The sequence below is a fragment of the Panthera leo genome, chromosome A1 (genome assembly GCF_018350215.1).
Source record: "Panthera leo isolate Ple1 chromosome A1, P.leo_Ple1_pat1.1, whole genome shotgun sequence".
Lineage (NCBI taxonomy): Eukaryota > Metazoa > Chordata > Mammalia > Carnivora > Felidae > Panthera > Panthera leo.
This window is the reverse complement of record NC_056679.1, coordinates 10,044,870-10,072,210: the sequence shown is the minus strand read 5'-3', so window position 1 is coordinate 10,072,210 and position 27,341 is coordinate 10,044,870. Positions and strand designations below refer to the sequence as shown.

Genomic DNA, 27,341 nt, shown 5'->3' with positions numbered 1-27,341 from the left:
AGCCCAATCAAATCCGCCCAGAGCTTGTGGGCCAACGTGCAAAGGGGAGAGACTGCAGGCAGTGGGCCAATTAAGTAGAACATTTGAGAAACTGTGAGGACTCACTCGGGGCAGTGACTGCGGAAATGAGAGGAGAGAAGGGACAAGAACCGGTCCGCGACTGGAAGTGGAAGGTGAGGAAGAGAAAAAGCAACCACAGGGAGCTCCGAGGTTCTCAATTTGAATGACGAAGGCTGAAATCAAGACAGGAAAACACTGCAGAATTTGAAGGCAGCGCAGTTGTAATTTTGACGCTTCAAGTTCGAAAGGCCCATAGCTTATCCCCAAGGAAATGAATGTAGCATTTAGAGAGCAGGTGTCGAGAAGTAGATTTTAAATCATGGCCGAACCCACTGAAGAAAAGACAATACTTAATGAGGGAATGTGGTATAAGGAGAAGGCCGAGGGTAGCCCTTGAGGGGCTCTCAGCATGGGCGGGGGGCGGTGGTGAGGAGGAAGAAGGAGAGGGAGGAGCAGTGAGGGTAGGCGAGCCAGAGACAGAGCACTATAGCAGAAGCCAAGGGAGGGGAAATGGCATACATCACAGAGTTGGATACAGTGAAGACTCCAAAGAGGGAAAAGATTTGCCTCTTAGGAGGTCACTGCATGGAGACCAGTGAGAAATAGTCACGGGAAGCCTGGCAGGCGATGGTCTCATGGGCACGTAGCAGAGGACCAGGGACAGGATGCTGTGAGTCCTTGAACATGCAGAGCGAGGGGGCACGTCTCACTCCAGACCTTTGCTTCACTCTTCCATGGTCTGGGCTGCTGTCTCGCAGGTATCCCCCTGGCTTCCTTGGCTCACTCCCTCGCTTCCTCTGGGTCTCAGTTCGAAGGTCCCCTTCTCATTGAAGCCGCTTCTGACCACCTTACCTGAGGCTGCAACTGACGGCCCCCTCCGTTCCCATCGATACACACACATATATCCTGGGCGTTACCTTTTCTTTGTCCATAGCACTTACCACCTTCTAACAATACTGTATCACTTGCTTATTTACAGTATTTATTTTTTATTGTCAATCGTCCCCCCCCACCCCCCACCCCCACCGCCACTCGAATGGAAACATCTTTTAAGGGCAGAAAATCTTACTTATTTTGTACACTGATGGGTTCCCTGAACCCAGAATAGCGTCTGGCCTACAGACACTACTGCTTAAATTTTCACTGTAAGGTAAGAAACAGGTCACGAGCGAAGGTGAGGATAAGGGAGGGATTGATGGGGATTTGAGGAGGAAGGAGAAAGAATGAAATTATAGGCTTGGAACAAGGTTGGAATGAGTGTGCCTGGGGCTTGTAGATGCCTGCCTGGGATCTCAAGGGACCACTTGAGCTTCAGAGTCATGAATTGAGAGTGAGCTCTGCTGGTGTGGCGTCGTGTTTTTCTTCAGCTGTACTCACCTCTCTCTCCTTCCATTCCTTTAATCTTCATCCCTTACTCATCATTTGACTTCTGTAAGGACCGCTGCATACGACAGGCTTAACAAATGTTTGCTCTTTGGAGCTGAGGTCTTCAGTCCTTCGGGAAAGGACTTAGAGGAAAACCCGACGGGCAAAGGCAGCGGATCTGAGATTCCCAAGTGGGCTCAGAGGTCAAGCAGGTGGCGCTTTTGAGATCCTTTCCTCCGTGCCTCTCCTTTATCCTGGTTCTTGTCCTTTATGGCGACAGATGTGATGTTGGAGAGGGGGTGAGGAGGAAAGAATGGAAGGGACCTTAATGATTATCTCCCCCAAACTGAGCAAAACCAAATGCCTGTGTTAGTCCCCGAGTGGTGGCGAAAGGCTCCATCAGCTACCCAGACTTGGAGTGGCCTCTGCTCAGGGGCCCTCGGGCCCGCACCTCCAACCAGTAACAAGCCCAGTTTACGTGGCCTTCTGCAAAACTCGAGTCGTTTTCTTCTCCATCTCATCTGTTGGTTACCTTTGCCATTTGTCACATGGATGATAATAATAATTCCAACTACTTATTGAGTACTTATTATATGCTAGTCACTAGTTCAAGGGCTTTATATTTATTCATTCATTGAATCCTCAGAAGAAACCCATTTTACAGACAATGAACTCGAGGCACCTGAATTTCTGCAATACTCTATCAGTCTCTCTGAACCCAGTCTAATCCATCCCTCGCTTCTCTACCAGAGTGAGTCTCCTTCAACATGTATTTACAATATGCATTGTGAGGCCCCTGGGTGGTTCAGTCGGTTAAGTGTCCGACTTCGGCTCAGGTCGTGATCGCTCGGTTCGTGAGTTCAAGCCCCGTGTCCGGCTCTGTGCTGACAGCTCAGAGCCTGGGGGCTGCTTCAGATTCTGTGTCTCCCTCTCTCTCTTCCTCTCCCCCACTTGCACTCTGTCTCTCTCTCTTTCTCTCTCTCTCTCAAAAATAAACAAAATTAAATAAATAAATAAATAAATAGTAAAATAAATATGCACTGAAGCGATGTCAACAAAATGGTGGCATACAAAACCCTGGGCCCTCCTTCCCCCCAACAGACACACTAGTTCAGCAACAATCCACAGACAGATTTCCCTTGTGAGAAATCCAGAAACTAACTGAAAGCCTCTGGCATCCTGGATGAGTATGAAAGCAGGCTCACTGAAGCCGGTAAGGAGGCTTAAAACATCTCACAAGAAATCTCTGCCTGTGGCTCAACACCATATGACCAGGAAGAGCTGGTCCCCCTTGTTCCCAGCTTCATCCAGGGGAGGAAAGGGTTGGTTTGTGTGTCCAGCATCCCAACTTTTCAACTCTCAGCTTCCCTCTACAGAATGAAAAACTCAGAATCCCTGGCTAAGCTGATTAATGATCTTCTCCTGTGAAGGCAGTCTGTAAAGGCTGGAAAAGATGCCTGCTTTGTCTAATGAGCAGACACCAACCCCAAAATCCAAGGAAAATAAAGAATCAGTCAAATATGTTCCAAACAAAGGAACAAGATACATGTCTGGAAACCAACCCTAATAAAGTGGAATTATAGGATTTACCTGATAGGGAATTCAAAATAACTGTCATAAAGATGCTCATCAAGGTCAAGAGACCAATGTGAGAATCTCAAAAAAGAGACAGAAGATATATTTTTTTAAATACCTAGGAGAAATCATGGAGCTGAAGAGAACCAAACTGACCTGAACAATTTGCTAGTGGTGTTCAAAAACAGACTAGCTCAAGCCGAAGAAAAGATCAGGAAACTCAAAGACAGGTCATTGGAAATAATTCAGTCAGAGGAGCAAAAATAAAAAAGAATGAAGAAAACTTAAGGGACTTATGAGATACCATCCAGTGGGCCAATATACAAATTATAGGCGTTCCAGAAAGAGAAGAGAGACAAAGGAAGAAAGTTCATTTAAAGAATTAATGGCTGGAGCGACTGGGTGGCTCAGTTGGTTAAGTGTCTGACTTTGGCTCCATCATGACCTCATGGTTCATGAGTTGGAGTTCTGTGCCGACAGCTCAAAGCCTGGAGCCTGCTCTGGATCTGTGTGTCCCTCTCTCTCTGCCCCTCCCCTGCTCACTCTCTGTCTCTTTCTCTTTCAAAAATAAGTAAATAAATAAATAAACATTAAAATTTTTTTGTTTGTTTTTTAAGGAACAATGGCTAAAATCTGGAGAAGTGAATGTACATCCAGATCCCGGAAATGGAAATTTGTTGATAAAGGTAAATATGTAGACAAATGCAGAATGCTGAGTTACTATAATAGTGGTGAGTACATCACTTTTCATTCTATCGTAAAAGTAAAGGACAAAAGTATTCTAAATAACTATAACTAAACTGCATTAAGTTAAACAACATGAATAAAAATAAATTGTGACAACAATAACATAACGTGTGTTTGTGTGACTATGTTAAAGTGTAGAGTTTTTGTGTGTAATTGAACTTGACTTGTTATCTGCTAAAAGGTAACTGTTATCATTATAAGATATTTTATGTAAGCCCCATGGTAACCACACATAAAAATTACCTATTGAAGTTACACAAAATAAAAATAGAAAAGAATCAAGGGATATCGATACCAAAAAAGCAACAAAACACAAAGGAAGACAGCAAGAGAAGAAAAGACAGGCAAGACTAACAAAACAATAAAATGGCAATAGTAAATCCCTCCTATCAATAATTACTTTAAATTTTAGTGGATTAAACTCCCCCATCAATGAATAAAAAAATGATACCCGTAAAAAAAATAAATAAATAAATAAAAATGATACCCGTTATACGCTGTTTACTAGAAACTCACTGTAGATTTAAGGACACACATGGGCTTAAATGAAGGAATAGAAAAAGATATTCTGTGCAAATGGCCAACAAACGAGAGCAGGGATGGCCATACTTGTATTAAAAAAGTATCCAGTAGGTCAAAAACTGTCACAAGAGACAAAGAAAGATATTATATAATGATAAAAGGGTCAATCCACTAGGAAGATATTTGCAATAATAAGTTTATAGGTCCCCAACATTAAAGCACCTAAATGTATAAAACAAATATTGACAGAATTGAAGGGAGAAATAGATAAAAATACAATTATAGTAAAAAAGTCAATACTTTCCTTTCAATAATGAATAGAATATTCAAACAGAAGATCAATAAAGACACATAGGACTTGAATTACACTGCAGACTAAATGGGCCCAACAGACATATACAGAACATCTAACACAAGAGCAGCAAAATACATCTTCTTAAGCACACACAGATCTTTCTCCAGGATAGATCACATGTTATGTCACAGAACAAGTCTTAACAACTTACAAAGATTGAAATCATACAAAATATTTTTTTTCTGAACACAGTAGAATGAAAGTAGAAATCAATAGCAGAAGGAAAATTGTGAAATATGCAAATATTTGGAAAATAAGCAACACATTCTTGAAAAACCATTTGGTAAAAAAACAAAAAAAAAATTAGAAAATAAAATTAGAAAGTACCTCAAGACAAATGAAAATGAAAATACAACATACCAAAACTTATAGAATGCAGTAAAAGCAGTCCTAAAAGGGACGTTCATACTGACAAATATATACATTAAAAAAAGAAAGATCTCAAATCGCCAACTTAACCTGATACTTTAAGCAGCTAAAAAAAGAAGGACAAACAAAGTGCAAAGTTAGCAGAAGGAAGGAAATGAGATATATTAGAATAGAAATAAACCAAACAAAACAACACCAAGAGCTAGTGTTTCAAAAATATTAACAAAATTTACAAGCCTTTAGCTAGATTAACCAAGAAAAAAGAGAAAACACTCAAATAAATAACATTAGAAATGAAAGAAGGGACATGACAATCGATACACTAGAAATGAAAAGGATCATAAAAGACTATGATGAACAAATACATGCCAAAAAACCTGGATAACCTAGAAAAAAAAATGAACAAATTCCTACAAACACAAAACCTACCAGGACTAAAATCATGGATGAATAGAACATCAGACTTATAACTAGTATGGAGGTTGAATCAGTAATTAAAAACCTCCCATAAAGAAAAGTCCAGCACCAGATAACTTCAAAGGTTCAAAGGTGAATACTACCAAACCCCAAACACCAAACAAACAAACAAACAAAAAAAAAAAAAAAGAAAGAAAGAAAGAAAGAAAGAAGATTTACCACTCTTTCTACAGGGCCAGCATTACACTGATATCACAGGCAGCCAGATACTACCAGAAAAGGAAAATTACAGGGTATTATCCCTGATGAATGTAGACACAAAAATCCTCAACAAAATACTAGCAAACCAAATCCAACAGCACAGTGAAAGGATCATCCACCATGACCAAGTGAGATTCATCCCTGGGATGGAGTGATGGTTTAACATACAGAAATCAATTAATGTGATATGCCACATTAACAGAATAAAGGATAAAAATTACACGATTGTCTCAATACATGCAGAAGAGGCATTTGACAAAATTCAACATCCTTTCGTGTTAAGAACTCTGAACAAACTAGAAATAGAAAGTACTTCAATGTAACAAAGGTCATATTTGAAGAACCCGATGCTAACACATCATACTCACAATGAAAAACTCAATAGTTTTCCTCTAAGATCAGCAACAAGGCAAGGGTGCCTGCTTTTGCCACTTCTATTCAACACAATATTGGAAGTCCTGCCCAGAGCAATTAGGCAATAAAAATAAGAAGGAAAGAAAGAAAGAAAGAAAGAAAGAAAGAAAGAAAGAAAGAAAAGACATCCAAATCAGAGAAGAAGAATTAAAATTGTTCCTGTTTGCAGACATTATGATCTTATATATAGTAAGCCCTATAAACTGCATTAAAGAAGAAAGTCAGAAATAATAAGCAAATTCAGTAAAGTTGCAGGATACAAAATCAATGTGCAGAAATCAGCTGTGTGTCTATACACTAAAAATGAACTATCTGAAAAGGAAATTAGGAAAACAATCTCATTTAAAAATAGCACCAAAAAGAATAAAATACTTAGGAATAAGATTAAATAAGGAGGTGAAAGATTTACATACTGAAAACTATAATGCATTGATGAAAGAAACTGAACAAGACACAAACAAATGGAAAGATATCTGTGTGCATGGATTAGAAGGCTTAACACCCAAAGCCATTTACAGATTCAATGTAATCCCTATCAAAATCCCAATGTCACTTTTACAGAAATAGAAAAAACAATTTAAAACTTCATATGGAATCACAAATTACCAAATAAATCTCAATAAAGAAGAACAAAGCTGGAGACATCACTCTTCTTAATTTTAAACTATATCACAAAGCTGTAATAATCAAAACAGTATGGTACTGGCATGAAGAGAGATGTCTTCAGACGGCATGAAGACCAATGGAACAGAATAGAGAGCCCAGAAATGAGTCCACACATATATGGTCAACTGATCTTCAAAAAAGGGCCCCTGGGTGGCTCAGTCAGTTAAGCATCTGACTTTGGCTCAGGTCATGATCTCACAGTCCATGAGTTCAAGTCCTGCATCAGATGATCTCAAGCCCCACTTTGGATGAGCATGAGCCCTACTTCGGGAAACAAAACAAAACAAACATGGGCACCACTTCAGGTGAGCCTCACTTCTCTCTCTCTCTCTCTCTCTCTCTCTCTCTCTCTCTCTCTCGGTTTCTCTCTGTCTCTCTTTCCCTATCTCCCTCTCTCTGCCCCTCATGGGATTCTCTCTCTCTCTCTGCTCCTCACTCACTTGTGCTCTCTCTCTCTCTCTCTCTCTCTCGAAACAAGCAAACAAAAACAGAGTATCAAGACTATACAATAGGGAAAGGTAATCCATTCATTGGTGTTGGTAAAGCTGGATATCCACCTGCAAAAGAATTAAACTGAACCCCTATTTTACATCATACACAAATCCACCCAAAATAGATTAAAGACTTACATAAGACCTGAAACTATAAATCTCCTAGAAGAAAACATAGAAGAAAATCTTCATGCCCTTGATCTTAGCAAAGATTTCATGGATGTGATACCAAAATGAAAGGCAAGAAAAGCTTTATGCTAAGATAAATCAGCTAGGCACAGAGAGACACTGCATGATCCCACTTATATGAGGCATCTAAAGTAGTCAAATTCACAGAATCAGAGAAAGGAATGGTGGTTGCCAGGAGTTAGGGAGAGGGGGAAATGGGGAGTTACTAGTCAATGGCTATAGCGTTTCACTTAAGCAAGATGAATAGAGCTCTAGAGATCTTGCTGTATAACATTGCACCTATAATAACCTTAAAAAATTTGTTAAGAGGGTAGATTTCATGTTAAGTGTTCTTATAACAATAAAATAGAATAGAATAGAATAGAATAGAATAGAATAGAATAGAATAGAATATATATATAATCCAAGCCTTCTAAAAAGGACACCCAAATTATCCCCAAAGAGTATTTCTAATCAGTCAAACAATGTTGTCATTAAATAAAAAGTCAGAAATATATTTGAGGTAATATATTTCTTGCAGCCAAATCTATAATCTACCAAAATTCTGTTTTGTGAGCTTCATGTGTATTTCATTTATTTATTTATTTAAAAATACTTAATCATTTTTGAGAAAGAGAGCATGAGCTGGGGGAGGGGCAGAGAGAGAGGGGGCAGAGGATCCAAAGTGGGCTCTGTGAGCTGACATCAGTGAGCCCAACATGTAACTGGAACTCATGAACCGTGAGGTCATGACCTCGGCCTAAGTTGGACACTCAGCCAACTGAGCCACCCAAGCACCCTGCTTCATGTGTATTTTATAGAACAAGTTGAATTAGAAGAAATTGCCGTTATTTGACCATGTTGGACCTATACAAATGAAAATACATTGCTGGCTGTAGTATACAATATAATGTTCTATTTCCTTTTCTAAGACTGAATACAAGGAGGCTATGAAATATTTATTAAGATAAAATCCACACAGAATTGATGATGCAAGACAAAGTGCTTAGCAGGGCAGAGATGACCCTCCATTGGCAAATCTCGTCTTTCCTGATGTTTTCTTTCCCTCTTTCCTTAAAAGATGTTTTCATTCCAAAGTACATTGGTTTCTGCAAAAACTTCAATATCTCTCACTCCTCCCTCTCCCCACCTATACTCATACTGTTGCCAGGGATTAGAATGTCCTTTCTGTCCCTGGGCCGACCATGACCTATTTGTTCTCCAGTTCAAAGGTCACTCCCCCGCAAAGACTTTGCTGTTGGCTTCCAGTCAAACAGGTGGGACCCCTGCCTTCACACCTCACACAGGTCTCTGTCCAGCACTTAACTCTCATGTTGTAAAGACAGATTGGTTGGCTTGTCTACCTCCCTCACTGGGGTGCAAACATGAAAAAATAGTGTTTTTTTAATTCTACATTTCAGGGCTCATTTTGTGAGTAGTATTCAAAATACAAACATCTTTTTTTACATATACTGAGCGGAATGTCTCTAATTTTGGAAGTGAAGTCAATCTCTACTTGGTCTTTTACTGACATGTTGTTCTAATAAAAGGCTCTAAAAACTTAAGTTTTTCTTCCAAGAAATCTCCTGAGGTAAGTTGATGTTACATCCCTTAGTAAAGTGGGTTTTTCCCCCTCTTCTTCTTCTGTTGTTGTTGGTTTCTTTTTTTTTTTTTTTTAACGTTTATTTATTTTTGAGACAGAGAGAGACACAGCATGAACGGGGGAGGGGCAGAGAGAGAGGGAGACACAGAATCGGAAGCAAGCTCCAGGCTCTGAGCCATCAGCCCAGAGCCCGACGTGGGGCTCGAACTCGCGGACCGCGAGATCGTGACCTGAGCTGAAGTCGGACGCCCAACTGACTGAGCCACCCAGGCGCCCCTGTTGTTGGTTTCTTTTATGTGTAAGGAGGGCAATGTCTTGCCCTAGGTTAGCAGACAAATTAGCAGTAGATCAAGCTGGGATTAAAAAATACTGATTTTTTTCCTGTATTTATTTGCTTCGTCAAAAAATAGTCATTGAATGTCTTTTATGATTCAAAGGTCCTGTTAGGCTCATACATTTATCATTCATCAAACATGTTTCTCTTGGCTTTCTGCTTTACTTTTATATCTAAACTTTTTAAGGCTGAAGCATACCTTAGAGTGTGTCTACAGTGGTGTGAAAGCAACAAAATAGAAGTTGTATTGTATGCGAAATTGTATATTAAAGGTAATGATAGAGTGAGCTCCATACATGGCAATTAGTTTACAATGTGCTCCCACAAATGCACTCAGACACCATGATTAATGCTCCCTGGAGCATTCAGTCCCTGTAACTAGCTCTCATTGTACTTACCAGAACCCCACTCTCCCAGGATATTATGATAAATACCATGTTGGTTCTAATATTGCTCTAAGTGATTAGGTCTGGGTGTGAGGGGGTGGTGAGATGAAATGGAGATAAAATACAAAGTTTATGTGCTGGTTGCTTAGCAAGGAATCAGTAAGGAATCAAGCCAGCAACTCTTAAGTGAGGTTTTAGGGTGACATAGGGTCATCTCCATCCAACACACCCCCATGCCCGGTCTGTGGGGGTTATAATGGGTTATAAGTGCTGTTTCAAATTGGCTTTTTGTTGGGTGTGTCTGAAAGCTAAACACCAGAGGGAGAATGAAAGAAAAAAAAACCAACCAGTCTTCACCTCACAGGAGCAGAGAAGTATCTGGAACCTCACTCCTAGTCCCCTGGGACAGCCCTACAACAGAGGAGGGGCTGTGAGAGGATGACATCATCGACAGACAGCCCCATTCATTGATGCGACTTGTGTGTGGCCAATACCACTGACTCCATCCTCTCAGCAGGAGACAGATGCCATGATTAGAGTGCACACCCATGTCAGTCAATTTCCCTGTTGTGAACTGCATATTTGTGTTTCCAGAATTCATACGGTGAAGCCCTAATTCCCAATGTGATGGTATTTGGGGATGGGGCCTTCGGGAGGCAATTAGGGTTAGATGAACTCATGAAGGTAGGACTCTCATGATAGGATTAGTGCCCTTAACCACACATCTCTCTCTTTCCCATGTATCTACACCACGGGAAGGCCATGTGAGGACACAGTGAGAAGGTAGCCATCTGCAAGTCGGGAGGAGAGCCCTCACAAGAAACAGAACGAGCTCACACCTTGATCTTGGATTTTCCATCCAGAACTGTGAGGAAGTTAGTTTCTGTTGTCAAAGCTGCTGACTCTGATATTTTGTTATGGCAGCCCAAGCCAACTAACATATTCAGATCCACTGGACTGTACTCCTCTTGAGGCTAGGTGTCCTATGTGTTCAGCTCATGAATCCCTAGCCCATAGCAAAGGACCCCCTTCCCACATGCACACACACACACACACACACTTCCAAGCCCCAGGAGTGATGAGGCATAACAAGGTCCTCATGACTAGAGTCTTTATTAATTTAGGGTGCTCTCCATTTAGCCCTCTCTTGTCAAGAGTTCATCTAATCATGATAATGATGGAAACCAGAATTTAAAGAGCCCTTTCTGTGTGCCAGACATGTACTTGACAAGTCCTGTCTCATGAAATCTTCCCAAAAACCCAATGAAGTGGATACTACTTTTATTTACCAATTTTATAGACATGGAAACTAAGGCACAAAGAGTTTAGACAACCTAACATGAATCTTAGCGACATGTGATTTAAGAGACTAAAGTTTTGATTGCTTATTCAATTTTTTAAAAAAAATACTGAACAGCTATCGTGTATCATACCCTGCAATAGGCATGGGCTTCCAGGGGGGACAAGACAGATGTGGTCCTGCTCTCCCAATCTAGTGACAGTAGACAAAGAATTCACCATCTATACTCATAGCCCATAATATGTGCAATAAAGAAAATGAACAAGGTCAGTGGGGACATAGTTTGGTAAGGCCATTAGGAAAGGATGGTCAGAGGAGATGAGATTTAAATTCAGATCTGAAGGGAAAGGTGGGAGTGGAGGTCTTTCAGGCAAAGGGAACAGCATGTGCAAAGGCCCTGAAGGGGGAAAGTATTGAGCAAGGCTGAGGAGCTGAATGAGGCCAGAGAGGCTAGCCTGAGAGTTGAGAGAGAGTGCAGAGTGTAATGAGAGGAGTCTGAAGAGCTCTAAGGGGACAGAAGCCCTGGGGGCCATCAAGCATTGTTCTCATGGCTCACAGCACATCGGGTGAGAAGAAGGGAGTAGGTGCTCTGTTGGGCACTGTGTTAAGGCCTTTATCTGCAGTGTGCCCTTCTGACTTCACCACACTGCCCGGAGGCACAACTACCATCTCTGTTTTGCACATGAGCCACCCGACCTCAAGACTGAACACATGACTTGGCCAGGTCCCCAGAGATAACTAAGAGGGCTGACTTCTGGATCCATCACCCTGTCCTGCCTTCTCCAGGGTCCCCAATCCATCCCAGGAGAAGCCCAGCTTCCTGAGCTGGGCTGATGGGCGTTGATGTCTTGTTAGGGGACCAGGGGAGCAAGAGACAAGCATAGCCTGCTAAGCTGCACTCTCTTTGCCTGGACGAATGAGTTCCCTCAAGATGTCATCTTTCTTTGCTCATCAAAGTGTCCTTCCTTGAAAGCAGTGACAACTCAGGCTTTCATTTTCAAGGAAACTGTGTGATGTCTTCGGTAAAAGGCAATGAATCACTGCACAACTCAATGAGGTGCCACGGTCATCTGGGCCCCTTAGTGCAGGGAAAGTCTCCAAGCCCTCATCATGAACTATGGGCAGAGGCCACCTTTGGCACAGGAATGGGGCTTCTGATAAGGATGGAGAAGGGCAGTCCAACAGCTGGGGCTCCGTGGCCTTCCGGGGGATGGCTCTGCCTTACACAAGAGGGAGGCCAGGCGGGTCTGGTTTTCTCTCCCTTCTTTGTTCTATGAGAACCCACCTGGCCACAAGTTTGCTTTCCAACCACTTCTTCTAAATCCATCAACATTTTAGGGGTGCCTGGGTGGCTCAGTCGGTAAAGCGTCCGACTTCAGCTCAGGTCATGAGTTCAAGCCCCGCGTCAGGCTCTGTGCTGACAGCTCAGAGCCTGGAGCCTGCTTTAGATTCTGTGTCCCTCTCTCCCTCTGCCCCTCCCCTGCTTGTGCTCTGTCTCTCTCTCTCTCTCTCAAGAATAAATAAAACATTAAAAACATTTTTTTTAATCCATCAAGTTTTCTCCCTATTTCTCAAAAATACAAAATGACTGGTAGAAGAGAACTGAATGAAAGACATATTTTATTGAAATCGTTGAGCATCTAAAAGGCTTCTATCTCATAAGAAGAAGAAAAAGAAAGAGGGGGAAGCGAAAGGCAAAATAAAACTGGAGCCTCCTTTCATCCACTTAAATAAGAGTTTTCTGACTTGGTCACTCAACAAACATTTCTTGGGAACCTGCTATGTGCCTGCCGGTCACTGGGCAGGGGTCAGAGAGCACACAGCAGACGAAGGCACTGGTGCCACTTGAGAGTTACTTGGGACCTGTGCCCCAGCGACATGCAGGACCACCACATCCGAAGGATGGGGAAGCTTCCAGGGGACATTGGTTTTTGGGTACAGAGGAGAATCAGGGGAATCCACGAAGGTTAGTTAGGACCATGAAGAATGGTAGGATTTCAGTAGGAACCACCCACTCTGCGACACTGGGAATCTCATCTCATTCACGCACATGTCCTACATCCAACAACGAGTATGTGCAGTAGGTGCTCAAGAAACATGACGGGATGGGTGGTTGGGGAAGAGGGAAGCATTGGGAGCAGCGTGGTGGTGACGATGCCTGACCCAACTTGAGAGGTCTCTATTTAGCTATGTTGGTGGTTGGGAGGCCTGAGGCTTCAGGGGGGCTGAAGGCCGGAAAGGCAGAGGGGGGTTTGGATGCTCTCTTAAGGGTGTGGATATTTTTGGAGAGAGAATTGGCAACCATTAAACAGCAGACTAACATGGTCCGAGTCGAGTTTCAGGAAAGTTAATCCAGTCACATTGAAGACACAGATTAATTCATAATTGCATGCCTCTAAGAATCATTTCACATCTCTAGACTTCCCTTTCCTCATTAGACGCAAGAAGGTCCCTCCTTCCTGGGCAGTACTGTGATGTGTGATGTGGTTACCACAGGCTTCATGGAAACCCTGACATTTACTGAAACTGATACTGACATTTACTGATTCAATATTGATTGAACACAACTGAACATAACTGCCCAAGGGGAGAGGAGGGAAGGCCCCGCTGACCAGGTGAGAGCGCCCCCTTGAGGCCCGCCTGGCTCTGGAGATGCTCTTACCAGTAGTCCAGTCTCAGAGGGACAGCTTCCAGGCCGCCGATGTGACAGTAAGGCTCCAGGTTGTTGGAGAGTTCATAGAGCTGGATTTCACGGTTTCTGTTCAAAGATCAAGCACAGCTGGAGTAAACTTACACTCCTCACTTCACTTTTGTAAAACATATTTTATATTCCATGGATTCCACAAAACGGAGACCCCTGATCAGTAAAACACCTGTCATACCAAGCAACCCCTCTAGCTGAACCTGAGGCCTCCCTCTGCTATCCTACCATTTGGGGGCATGTCTTCTGCCTGCTTCCAAACCGGCCTGGCCTGTCCTTGACCATCAGGAGGCTGGCACAGGCCAGTAGTTGGGGCATTACATCTCAGCTCACCACTCGGCCCCTTACCTGTAAAAATGGGGATCCTACCAGTTCCTGTCTTTCCGGAGAGTTAAATGGGAGGACGTGTGCGAAAGTGATTAGTCCAGGACTTGGGATTTCCTAAGGGCTCAAAATGTGGGCTGTTATTTACTGCATATAATAAAGATCTGCAAAGTGGAGGGCCAAGCCTCTTTCTGTAGACTAAGGGGTTAACTCGGTGCTCCCCTAATTTCCCACCTTTCCAGCCTGCACCCTTGACCCCTTCCTTCCTCTGTTAGCCTGTCTACTTTGGAGCTGACTGTGGGTGTTAGAAAAACAACTTACTGCTTTGACCTGTTGGCATGGAACAAACAGGGGTCACTCTCTAAATTCCAAAGCCTTGTCTTTCCCTCCGCGTGAAATGTCCTTTTTTCCACCTCCTTTTCACCTGCTCTGCAGCTCAAGTGGCTTCCTGCAGTCATAAGCCTTGCCTCATCTTCTGAATTGTCAGCTCAGAATCTCTAGTAGGTGACTGCCATCTCTGAACTGCTACGTGTGCAAAACACATGATAATTACATTATCAAGCGTGGCTTTTAAAATCAAACTGGGACGGATGAAAGTATACACCCAGGTTTATTGTTTTTTAGTAGTTAATATTAATTATATGAATACATTTTAATATATTAACAAATATATTTTCATTATTAATAAATTTAATTGTATTTAGTAGCCTCGATGATCTGAGGTTGGATTAACTGTTTGTTCATTAAAATGGTTGAAGCCTAGGAAACCAGGGGCCTCTGGAGGAGATCAGGTGGAGAAGAGAGAACCCCCAGCTTGCGGGGTGTCAGGGGGAGTCCCAGTAGGCGGGGCTGTGGGAATTCCTTTCAAGCTCCACCCCTTCCCTTAGTCTTGCCTCCAGAGCCAGAGCCCTCGGTCTCTCCGCCCCGGATCACATTTCCCATCCCCGACCCTGTACCCCTAACCCTCCTGTTGAACTTGCTTTTGTTTCCCCGTTGATTTGGAATTTTCCCAATTTCCTTCCCACCAGGCCACACCCCCTTCGCCCAGGCCATGACTGAGGTTAACCAAGCAGCCCAGGGTGGTGCCCATTCATTTTCCTTACATTGCCATGAGCAAAACCTTCGGGATCTTCCTTCCCAGCCCCAGCCCCATTCTTCTGAGGCTCTTCAGCAACGAGCATCATTTTTTACTGGGATATGACTTTTTTGAATCTGTCCAGAGCACTTTGGACTGAATTTTGGTGGATAATAAAATAGGAATATTATGTTGAATCTCAAATAAGATGTGCTAAAAGGTCACAAGACTGATATTTCCCCATCTGGCCCATACTTTCACTCTGGAAGTATTCCAAAAGAGGGCCTCTTGCCCGTGTTTGAGGCAATGACATCATTGCAATGGGCCACCCAAGGCCATAACTTTGCAAAGTAGCTTTGATTGATATTATGAGTGCCAGCATTTTTTAAAAAGGGCTTCAGGGGGCGCCTGGGTGGCTCAGTCGGTTAAGCGTCCGACTTCGACTCAGGTCATGATCTCGCAGTCCGTGAGTTCAAGCCCCGCGTCAGGCTCTGTGCTGACAGCTCAGAGCCTGGAGCCTGTTTCAGATTCTGTATCTCCCTCTCTCTGACCCTCCCCCATTCATGCTCTGTCTCTCTCTGTCTCAAAAATAAATAAAGGTTAAAAAAAAAAATTTAAAAAATAAATAAATAAATAAAAAGGGCTTCAGGACTTTTAAATACCACAAATGTGTATGTGGCTGTGTAAACACACATGGAAATGGATGTCATACCACAACTGTTTCCTTCCAACTGAAGAGCTGCAGACACTCACCCAGTCGCTATGATCAGTTTGTTGTACTGTGGCATGCTGCTGACATCTGTCACTCACCTGGGCTTCCGGCTGATGGACTTATCCTAATGTGCGGAAGAGTGGAAATAAACAAAAATATGCCTTTTTAAATAGGACAATTTCATAAGACAGTAGGTGTGCTTAAAATTAAAGTTTTTGGGGCGCCTGGGTGGCTCAGTCGGTTAAGCGTCCGACTTCAGCTCAGGTCACGATCTCGCAGTCCGTGAGTTCGAGCCCCGCGTCAGGCTCTGGGCTGATGGCTCAGAGCCTGGAGCTTGCTTCCGATTCTGTGTCTCCCTCTCTCTCTGCCCCTCCCCCGTTCATGCTGTGTCTCTCTCTGTCTCAAAAATAAATAAACGTTAAAAAAAAAAATTTAATAAAATTAAAGTTTTTTAGGGGCACCTGGGTGACTCAGTTGGTTAAACGTCCGACTTCAGCACAGGTCATGATCTCACAGTCCATGAGTTCGAGCCCCGCGTCGAGCCCCGAGCTGCTGACAGCTCGGAGCCCGGAGCCTGCTTTGGATTCGGTGTCTCCCTCTCTTTCTGCCCCTCCCCTGCTCATGCTCTGTCTCTCTCTGTCTCAAAAATAAATAAAACTTTTAAAAAAATGATAGTTTTTAAAAATTTGATGTTCTCCTTCATGTAGAAAGAACTTACTACATAGATTCAAAGAGCCACCTTTATTCCCTCTCTCTAGGGCGGGCTTATTTCACAGCCTAAGGGGTTTAAGATCGCAAGGAACTTCTGGTGTAGATGATAAGTTTCCAGAGGGCAAAGGTGAGTTTCTATACCCCCAGCACCCAGCAGAGAGCCTAGGCTATGTCGGAGACTCAACTATTTGTTGAATGAGATAACAATAATAATAAAGACTTTAAAGAGAGCATATATTCTGAAATAGGTCAGGCATTTTTATTCCTATCCTAAGTCTACTTCCCAGATGCTTTTTGCCTTCTGAATTTCTGATTCTGTGATTCAATAAGTTCTCTGAAGACAAACCCCAGGATAGCTAGCTACCTAAACTGAAATAATCATTTAACAGGAAAAAAAAAAAAAAAGAAAGAAAATTCTTTTCCACTTGTCATTCATTAAGACATACGACAAATTCCATGATGGAATCATGTGTAATTCATTACTCCATCTGATTTTAGAAGCAAAATGAAGCATTATCTTGTACTACATATAGAGATCATATTTTATTTGCATTCTATAGACTAGCAAAAGACAACGTGAATATATTACATTCAAGGACACAATTTCTGTAATCATGCCACTTGAAGAGCAGTTTAAAATAGCAAATAAAATCAAACTGGAGCACTCAGCATCCTTATCAAATCAAAATCACATACAGAAACTCTCTTTCTTCTTTTCAACTTCAGCAGCACAGCAGGCAGATGGAAGGAAACCTCTTTCTGTCGGGCCAAAGCATCCGCTTGCTCTGAATACTCGAGCTGCAGATATGTGCAGAAGCCATCCTGGAGGGTAAAAGGAGGTTCATTAAACATCTACTACGCTTCTTCCTTTCGAAAGTTCTCTTTACCATCAGGGTATGGATAATTCCTTTCTTGGACACGACCTAATTATTTGTAGAGACTAGTTCATTTGTATGCCAAAAACTCAAGAGTGATAATTGGGTGTGCCTGTTCAGCTGGGGCTGGAGGTCTGTCACCCAGCTTGGGCTCCCTTCCCCACCTCCAGTCTCTTTCTCTGTCTCTCTAAAGAAGATGGTGGCGGTGGTGATTGAAAGTATGCAATGTCCCACGCAAACTAGACCTTCCTCACAATTCTCATGATAACTGTATGAGATAGGTACCACTGTTCTTCCCATTTACAAATTTGGAAACCCAAGCTTTGAAAAGCTACATAGCTTGCCTAAGATCAAACGACTAGTAAGTGGCTGGCCAGAGACTCGAGTCCGTACTGATCTCACTGCCCAGTTCCCACCCACCAGGATATATGCCGCATTTAGAATCTCAGCGGTATACCTAGGGGAAAGAACTAGGGTCATAGGCACAGGGTGGGGGGACCTGTAGGGCCTGGGAACATCTCTTTTCTCTCCACTGCCCCCAAAGCCCCACTGCGCTAGAGCTTTCTCTTCTCTGGAAGCCTGATTTCCTATTCAAATCAGATGACAATGTAAACACTTGTATTGATTTGGCTGGAGAATTGGCCCCAGGTCTGAATAGAGGAGTCATTTTAGAACTTAATTCATCCTGGAACAATAGAAGGGCACTGGCAGACACAAAGGCAGAGAATGTTTAAAGCAGATGTCTCAGCTCCTTATTCTTATACAATCAAAATTAGGTAACATTAATAATAATGATGATGATAATATTTGTTGAGAATTTACTTTGCGACTGTCCCTGTTCTAAACACTTGACATGTATTAACTGATCCAATTACGTCACAGAATTTCTTGCTCAGATGTTTCACTTTTGCTGTGGGGTAAGGTGACAAATGTATCCTTTATTCTCCGGTTTTAGGACACTCTTCTTGAAACTTGCTTTAGCTACTGAAATCCCCAGTTAAACTATCCCGAGTTTAACCTGACATTATGAAATTTGAAAATTGTGAACAAGTATATCCTCTCAGGTCAGTTTCAAGTAGATGAAGGCACTGAGGGATGTATCATACTCAGCACCAACAGTTTTTGTGTTTTCCTTACTAATCTTCAATTTGACTATAAAGCATAACCCAACTTACCCATTCAGTTCTGCCCACTGATTCACAGTCTATTTTCATGAAAAGCTGTTCTATTTGTTCAATCCTCTGGAAAGGAAGGAAAAAAAAAACCCGTTTATAGATGGCACAGGAGTAAACACTTTATTAGGTTGTTGGGGGAGAGGATGAAGGAGAGGAAATCTTAATTTTTCCAATTTATAAATTTCATATTAAAATGCACCATACTCAAAGATCTCTGGAATGCCTGCTCCAAAACATGAATAGGGTGGTTAGTTGGAGTTCAGTGTGCTGACCCTAAAACTCTCCCCATGAAATACTGGGGCTCCTAGAACTTCTATCTTGGTATTCATGGCCTATGTGATCCCCTCCCCTTGAGCAGCTGGCTTGTGGCCAATAGAATACCTTAATGTAGAGGGTAATGTCATTTCTGTGATTAGATTACATGAGAACGTAACTTGGGCCTTGCTCACAGGCTCTCTTCCTGGCTAGCTTTGATGAGGCCAGCTGCTCTGTTGTCAGCTGCCCTAATGAGAGGCCCACATGGCAAGGAACTGAAGGCAGCCTCTGGGCAACAGCCAGCAAGGAAATGAAGCCTGGCAACAACCATGTGTCCTCGGAAGTGGATCCTTCCCCAGTCAAGCTTTCAGATGAGACGCTGATCAGAGCTACCACCTTGATTGCAGCCTCATGAGACGCTCATGGGATGCCCTACCGCAGAGAACCCAGCTAAGCCATGACTAGATTCCTAACTCACAAAAAATGTGAGATAATAAATATGGATTGTTGGGGGCACCTGGGTGGCTCCATCCGTCAAAGGTCCGACTCTCGACTTTGGCTCAGGGCATGATCTCACGGTTCGTGAGACTGAGCCCACAGCACAGAGCCTGCTTGGGATTCTCTCTCTCCCTTTCTCTCTGTCCTTTCTCCTCCCCACCCCCTCTTAAAATAAATAAATAAATAAATATTGTTTTAAACTTCTAAGTTTGTAGTAATTTGTTATGGTGGCTCAAAAGAACTGAGCTAATGGGTAAAATGTCAAGAAAGACCGATTTCAGTTCATAAAGGGGAAAAAGTTCCTAAGGTCAGAGCTCTCTAACCTTGAAATGGGCTGCCTTGTAAAGCACTGTGTTTTCTTTAGCTGAAGGTATTCAGGCATATGCTGACTCATGACTTCTCAGAGAAGAAAATTTGAGCATGGAAGGGGTTATATACTCGGTAACCTCTAAAGTCGTTTCAAACCCCAAGCTTCTGTAATTTCAGGAATGTATGCAGAAGGTAGCTTCAACAGAAATGGAAAGGTTATACGTCTATCTGGGGGAGTGAGATGCTGCCTTTTCTCTTACAAGTCCCGGGTGTGTTTGCCTTTGTGTAGTAATGGCAGTAAAAGGGTAAAAATAAGATAATGCCTGGGTGTTCAAGACACCAAGGCATTGCCCCATGGTGAATCAACACTCAGTGCCAGTGTAGAGGTTGTGAGCAAAGACCCTGGCTGTGGAACTCAGCGCGGCCCCAGTTCCTTCTAAGTCATGCTCCAATGGAGACGTATCGTCCTCCCGGATGCGGCTGACAGTGCAGACTTCACCATGGCAACTAGACAATACCATGCACATAATATGGAACAAGTGTTTTTGAAATGGATGTCCAAACAAACCAAAACACCCAGAGGGATGGACTCAAGAAGAGCCTAGGGCCAGAGATGGAACTGGAAACAGAAAAGCTCAGGATGGGAGAAATCGCTGCCTGGGCTCAGGCTGCCCACCTCGACCACCTTGTCACCACAAGGCAGAGTGGAGGAGAGCTGTGGGTACACCGGGGCATCTTGGAGCTCCAGACAAGGTGTATCCGGCAAGGGTCACGCATCATCGCAAGCCCCGGCAGGAGCTGGCCCTCGGGCAGGACGTGGGCCATCAGATGGTCTCTCTCTTCCAGTCCAGAGCTGGGGTGGGGATATGCCTATGCATATGGATTTTGCCCAAGGCTCTGCCTTCTCAGTGTGATTATGCGGGATTCTGACAGACACTTGCCTGCTTCCTCCACACGTTGACTCACGCATAGAAGAAACACAGGTTGAGCACCAGTGGTATACCAAGGGCGGTGCCAGATGCTGAGGCCTCAAGAGCTGAAAGGTATGTTACCTTGCCCTCACAGCATTCGCTGTTTAGCGGGGTCACAAACAAGCAAATGAGGTGATGCAAAATGATTAGTTCTCTGCTCCAGGTAACCATAGACCACTGTCAGGTTAAAAGAAGGACCTCTTACTTTCTAGGAAAGCTAGGACAGATCCCTTCAAGTCCACGGTGGCCACACTGCCTTCATGTCATCCGTTCATTCAACAACATTTATTTGGCACCTGCACATGTCATGCACATGGTACTAGATTCTAAGAATGTTAAAAAAAAAAAAATCATGGGGGGCCTGGGTGGCTCAGTCGGTTGAGCGTCCGACTTCAGCTCAGGTCATGATCTCATGGTCCGTGAGTTCGAGCCCCGCGTCGGGCTCTGTGCTGACAGCTCAGAGCCTGGAGCCTGTTTCAGATTCTGTGTCTCCCTCTCTCTCTGCCCCTCCCCCATTGATTCTCTCTCTCTCTCTCTCTCTCTCTCTCTCTGTCTGAAAAATAAATAAAACGTTAAAAAAAAATCAGAATTCAGAGAGTCATTTCTTAAGCAAAAAATGGGAAGAGAGCATTGTAGGCAAAGGGAACAGTGCATGCAAAGATAATAGAAATAAGAAAATAGGGTATCACCTCCTCTACTCCCCCAAAACCCAAGGTCTTGGTGGACTTTGGAACTAAGACTCCCGTTCCTACAGATGCCACCTACGTCTGAAATTCTCACCCTGTGCACTGTGCCCTCCCTAAATGTTATTCTTCAGTGCCCTTGCCCTTTTCTGGCATTAAATTTTGACTAAGTCAACATTTCCTAGAAAGAGCGAAGGAGATACTTCCTGGTTTTTAGCAGGGACTAGACTATGAAACCCTAGAACAGTGGAGAGGACGTGGGGGTGTTAGCCATCCTTCCTTACTAAGAGAACGCACAACTTTTAACAGGATACATGCTTCCTCGGAAAAAAGATGACTTTTACCCGCCTCCTTTGCAGCTATATATGACACGTGATTCATTTCTGATGGAAAAGTTAAAAACGTCACAGGCAGCTTCTGGGAACTGTCCTTAAAGGAAAGGAGTGCATCCTTTTTTGCCCCTTCTCTCTGCCTGCCGCCTGGAATGAGAGCATGTCCGCTAGAGTCTGAGCAGCCATCGTGAGCCATGAAGAGGAGCCCACGTGCGGAAGGTGGGAGAGCAGCAAAGCAGGACAGGCTCGCCCTGATGACTTCATGAAGCCCCTTGACTGCCTGACTTTTTACGTGAGAGAGGAAAGAATTTTTATCTTGCTTCCGTCTTGGTGGCTTAGCATTTTCTGTCACCCTGTAGGTGAACGTAATCTTAACCGATATATTGAGCATTAGTTTCAGACCAGAGTTTGAATCCCGAAGGCTTTCCTGAGTAGCTGAGGGGCTTCAGGTAACTTACTCAGATTCTCCAACCCTCTGTCTTTTCAGCTACAAAATAAGAATAGGAATGCTTTCCGACAAAGCTATTCTGCTGTTCAGAGACAAATGAAATGAAATATGTAAAGATTCTAAGACGGTATGGTCACACGGTCAAAAATCAATTAATTGTTTGATTAAATAAGAAAGACACAGTTTCATGGCTCCTCAGTGATAGACTGGATAAAATTAACCTTAGTACAAATGGCCCCAAATAATCTGATCCTTGTCCTACATTTTGTTGCCCAGATTCCCCTAGAGGTGTAACAGCAGCATGCTGGCTCTTGCCTATGTGCTTCTGGAAATGCTGTTCCCTCTTCTGGAAGACCTTGCCTGTCTGTCCCTCCTTCATGAAGCAATTCCCTTCATCCCTCAAAACTTAGCCCAAGGTTTGTCTCCTCCAGGCCCAACTGCCTGGTCTGGATGATATGCCCCCATGGCCCCCATGCTGAATTAAAAAAAAAATTTTTTTTTTAGTGTTTATTTATTTTTGAGAGAGACAGACAGACAGAGTGCGAACAGGGGAGGGGCAGAGAGAGAGGGAGACACAGAATCTGAGGCAGGCTCCAGGCTCTGAGCTGTCAGCACAGAGCCTGACATGGGGCTCAAGCCCACAAACTGTGAGATCATGACCCAAGCCGAAGTCAGATGCTTAACAGACTGAGCCACCAAGCACCCCTGAATTTTAGAGTGGCTCTGATCTCTCTGAAGGCGGAGACTATATCTTGACTGACTGTGTGCCACAGGGACTAAAACAAAGCCTTAGTAAATATTCAGTAAGTAAATACTGGCCCACTAAATATATAGTGAATGAATGAATGAGAGGATAAGGGAGGGAATGGCTGACTAGGCGACCAGGCATTCTTAGAATATAAGTAATTAGACTGCTTTGGTTAAAAAGATCTGGAATGTTGGTAAATCACCCAATAATTTATCCATTTAAAACACTCTCTCCTCCAAACAGAAGTTCTTTGTATAGTATTGCACAAATAGAGGAGAGATTGTTTAAAAATAGGTTCCATTTAATGATCATTTCTCATTGTAGGAGAAATTTTAGACACACCTAAACTTCTACTGTAGCCATTAAAACTGTGGACTTATACTTAGAAGGGGCATGTTTTTGCTCAAATTCCAAGGACAAGATCAAAGAGCTTTACCTTGAATTTGCTTTTATATATGATTTATGATGTAATCAGGAAACCTCAGTCACTAGAGCTTAAAGAGCCCCTTCTATCATAATATGATTATATATACATAATAATTATATAAATATAATTATCTATTGCTATGGACTGAATGTTTGTGTCCTGACCCCACCCCCAAATTCATATGTTGAAATCCTAAAGCCTGATGTGATGGTATTAGGAGGTGGGGCCTTTGGGAGGTGCTTAGGTCATGAGGAGGGAGCCTTTATGAATGATATTTGTGCTTTTATGAAAGAGACCCCACACAGCTCCCAAGTCCCTTCTGCCACATGAGGACATAAGGAGAAGTCTACAACCTGGAAGATAGCCCTCACCTGACACGGATCTCAGACTTCCAACCTCTAGAACTGTGGAGAATAAATGCTGGTTATTTATAAGCCACCCAGGTCGTGGTAATTTGCTAAAGGAGCCTGAATGGCCATTCATTAAGATTTCATATTCTTTTTTTCTTTTTTTTTCTTTTTGAGAGAGAGAGCGACGGAGAGGAGAGAGTGTGAGCAGGGGCAGGGAAGGGGAGAGAGAGAGGGAGACACAGAATCCGAAGCAGGCTCCAGGCTCCAAGCTGTTAGCACAGAGCCCGACTTGGGGCTGGAACCCATGAACCGCGACATCATGACCCGAGCTGAAGTCAGACGCTCAACCGACTGAGCCACCCAGGCGCCCCAAGATTTCATATTCTGAGCTAACAACTGAGCTAACCAAGATGGCAGAGGGAATGTTTAAACTTTTTAATTCCAGCAGATTGGGGGTAGAATTGATGTCCACACTCTTTGGAAACAACAGATAGATCTTCCACCACTTAGGAGTATCAGGGTAGGTCCTGATAATCCTACTGTAAATTGAAAATATTTTAAGTGGAAAATGCATTTAATATACCTAACCTATCAAACATCATAGCTTAGCCTAGCCTACCTTAAACGTGATCAGAGCACTTACATTAGCCTCCAGTTGGGCAAAATTATCTAACACAAAGTCTCTTTTATAATAAAGCATTGAATACTATACTGACGGTTGTCTGGGTACAGAATGGTTGTCATTGTATTGTCAGCTTGACCCTCATGAACGCGTGGTTGACTAGGCACTGTGGCTGTGCCCAGCGTTGCAAGAGAGGATCAGACCACATCGCTAACTCTGGAGAAAAAATAAAAATTCAAAATATGGCTTCTACTGACTGTATATGACTTTCACATACATCTTAGAGTCAAACTATCATCTGTCGGGGACCGTCTACAGACATAATTAGTGATCCAACAAGAGCCTTTCCCTTCTTTTCAATAAAAATCTCTAAATACCTTGTTGGTCTAGTATTTTTTAAATAATTTAAAAATATTTTCCCCGGGGCCCCCGGGTGGCTCAATCGGTTGAGCATCCGACTTCGGCTCAGGTCATGATCTTGCAGTTCGTGAGTTCAAGGCCCACATCGGGCTCTGTGCTGACAGCTCAGAGCCTATGGAGCCTGCTTCAGATTCTGTTTCCCTCCTTCTGCCCCTTCCCCGCTCATGTTCTGTCTCTCTCTGTCTCTCAAAAATGAATAAATGTTAAAGAAAAAAAATTTTTAAATATTTTCCCAAATAAACTGTTCTGTGAATCAGGTAGATACTAGCAGAAATCACAGTTTAAGAAACAAATTCTTTTTTAACGTTTATTTATTTTTGAGACAGAGAGAGACAGAGCGTGAACAGGGGAGGGGCAGAGAGAGAGGGAGACAGAGAATCCGAAACAGGCTCCAGGCTCCGAGCTGTCAGCACAGAGCCCGACGCGGGGCTCGAACTCACAGACCGCGAGATCATGACCTGAGCCGAAGTCAGACACTTAACCGACTGAGCCACCCAGGCGCCCCCAGAAATCACAGTTTAGAGTTGAGAGTGATCTTACAGATGGAACATCAAGCCTAATTAGTTCATACAGGTGAAGTTTTAACTGTGATTTCCATAACCCAACATTTATAAAATCCATTTACTTTACTCTGTGACCTCATACTCTGCTTCATTATGCATTTGAATGTTTCCATGTCCAGCAGCCGTCTTCCTCTCTTTTCATACTTCTTAGAAGGGAAAAAGAATAATTAGTGATGAACATAGTTGCATTTTTGTTTAGTCTAGGAGCAAGAACCCAAAGGATCAAATGTCTAATTAGACTTACCTAAACCTTGTCAACTTCTAAGATTCTATCCCCCCTTGTTCATTTCTCTCATGCATTTGCAATTTGTTTCTAATTCCATTAAGAAATGACAACTAAGGAGAATTTCTTTTTCATTGTTATTTTATAGGAATTTAAAAAGATTGTACTTTTCACCAAAAAATTAACCATGGAAGAGAGAATCAAGTTACCCAATGAATATCTAGAAAGCTTACCTGGTCAAGTCTTACCTGAAAGAGTGCCTTTATGTTCTGTAGCCCTTCTAGAGTCATTAGATGTTCAATCTCATCAAAACAGAAAAAAAGTTAAAAACGTATAATACTAATGGTAATGCCCATAAAATGCAACTTCTGGAAACCCACAATTTCTCCCTTTATGAGAAGCCAATGAGACAGCTAAGCCTCCGAATAACACTTAGGATAGCCCAACCCTCATTTTTCTAGCCTCTATTCCAATTCAACTGACCTCTTAGTTCCCAGTTCTGGGGAAGATTGGCTGGATGGGCTTGGAAGGACGGAAGAAGTAGCGAGGTAGGAGGAGGAGAGGAGAGGCCAGTTGAAGACCTGTCAGGACCTAGACGGAAATGGGAAAAGGGAGACTGAAAATGTTTTGCTACATCATATTACAGAGACTCTCTTTCTTTCCTGTCAGATGTCCTGTTCAGTAGTAGTCCTGTCCTGCCTTCTGCCACATCCTCTGGCCCCAGTTCCATCTCAACCCAGGCTGAACCAAGAGGAAGTCTTGGGAGAAGTGACCCGGAAACATTTGCTGAAGCTATGGCTAGAGGGCCCTTGGTACACTGGGTGTGAGGGAAACCAGCTGTCTTTTGGTCATCTGTCCTTAGTTCCATAAACAGACCACCAGCGTTTGCCTCCTCTCACCCCCAGCCTCTGAGCTACTATCTCAACGATTTGGCTTTTATAAATGAAAATGTCTAAACTTCCGGCTTAGAATGAATGAATAAACCGTGCCCAGTGAGTAAAGCCAAGTTAAGCTCCGGTGTCCTTGCACCATGTCACGAGACTTGAGGAAGATACCAAGGGGTGAAAGTGGCTATTTCCCCAATAGAATCATCCTCTGAGATCACTACGTCCAGCCTCCAAGCTTCCAAGGTGGTAGCCTTTACCATAAAACTCAGACCGACACCCAAGCTATTGAGAGACACATCATTTCATAAAATTGAAGTACCTTTCAAATTCTATCTTGAATGATCCCATAATTACTTTTTTAATTTGCTTTCATCAAGGAACCAAATTGGAAACCCGGCTCCAGAAAGGAAAACACTCCACCCGAAGTTTCTAGTTAAAATTTCCCTGTAGAGCTTTTCTGGTAAGGCCTGAACTCAAAAGGTAGTATTAAAAAGCTGACTGGGGGAATCATCTCCATCGTATCAAAGAAGATTCCACCCCACTGAGGGACCACTTCCCTTACCCAACAAGACCTATTACCACCGAATGAAAAATTCCTTGGACCAAACCTCTCTAGATCCAAAAAAAGCAGATGAGAGTTTACGAGGCTTACATGCAACACATACAGAAAAAAGTACGTGAATCTGAGGTCTACCGACATGGCACCTCTCAGAGCATATGACTTCTCACCCTGCACCCTAGATGTGAATTCCAGGGGGTAAAACAATTGTTGAAAGAATTTGAAAATTATTTCCCTTAAGATTGAAAAATGATGGGGAAGACATGCTATCATTCCAATTGTTTTACATCGTATCTTTCTGTGTCTTTATGATTTTAAACATACAACATTCTTTATGGGCCTATATGTTACATAAGACATGTATTCCTAAACTCACAAAGCGACTCTAGGTTTGTACCAGGCAATAAAAACATGTCGCATGTATGTTATCCTTCCTTCTG

At 43.0% G+C, this 27,341-nt stretch overlaps 1 long non-coding RNA gene across 2 annotated transcripts in view; it reads left to right on the top strand.

Annotated features, from left to right (window-relative positions):
• Positions 1 to 26,383, top strand: part of LOC122198820 — a 32,704-nt gene extending 6,321 nt beyond the window's left edge. Inside the window, exons 2-3 of one of the 2 annotated variants that reach the window (XR_006193175.1) lie at positions 3,618 to 3,686; positions 26,125 to 26,383. This is a non-coding gene — a long non-coding RNA (uncharacterized LOC122198820). Of the gene's footprint in view, positions 1 to 3,617; positions 3,687 to 17,282; positions 17,365 to 26,124 lie in introns of those variants that run through there. The other variant, XR_006193173.1, reaches the window with a different exon arrangement.
• The last annotated feature ends 958 nt before the right edge of the window (positions 26,384 to 27,341 follow it).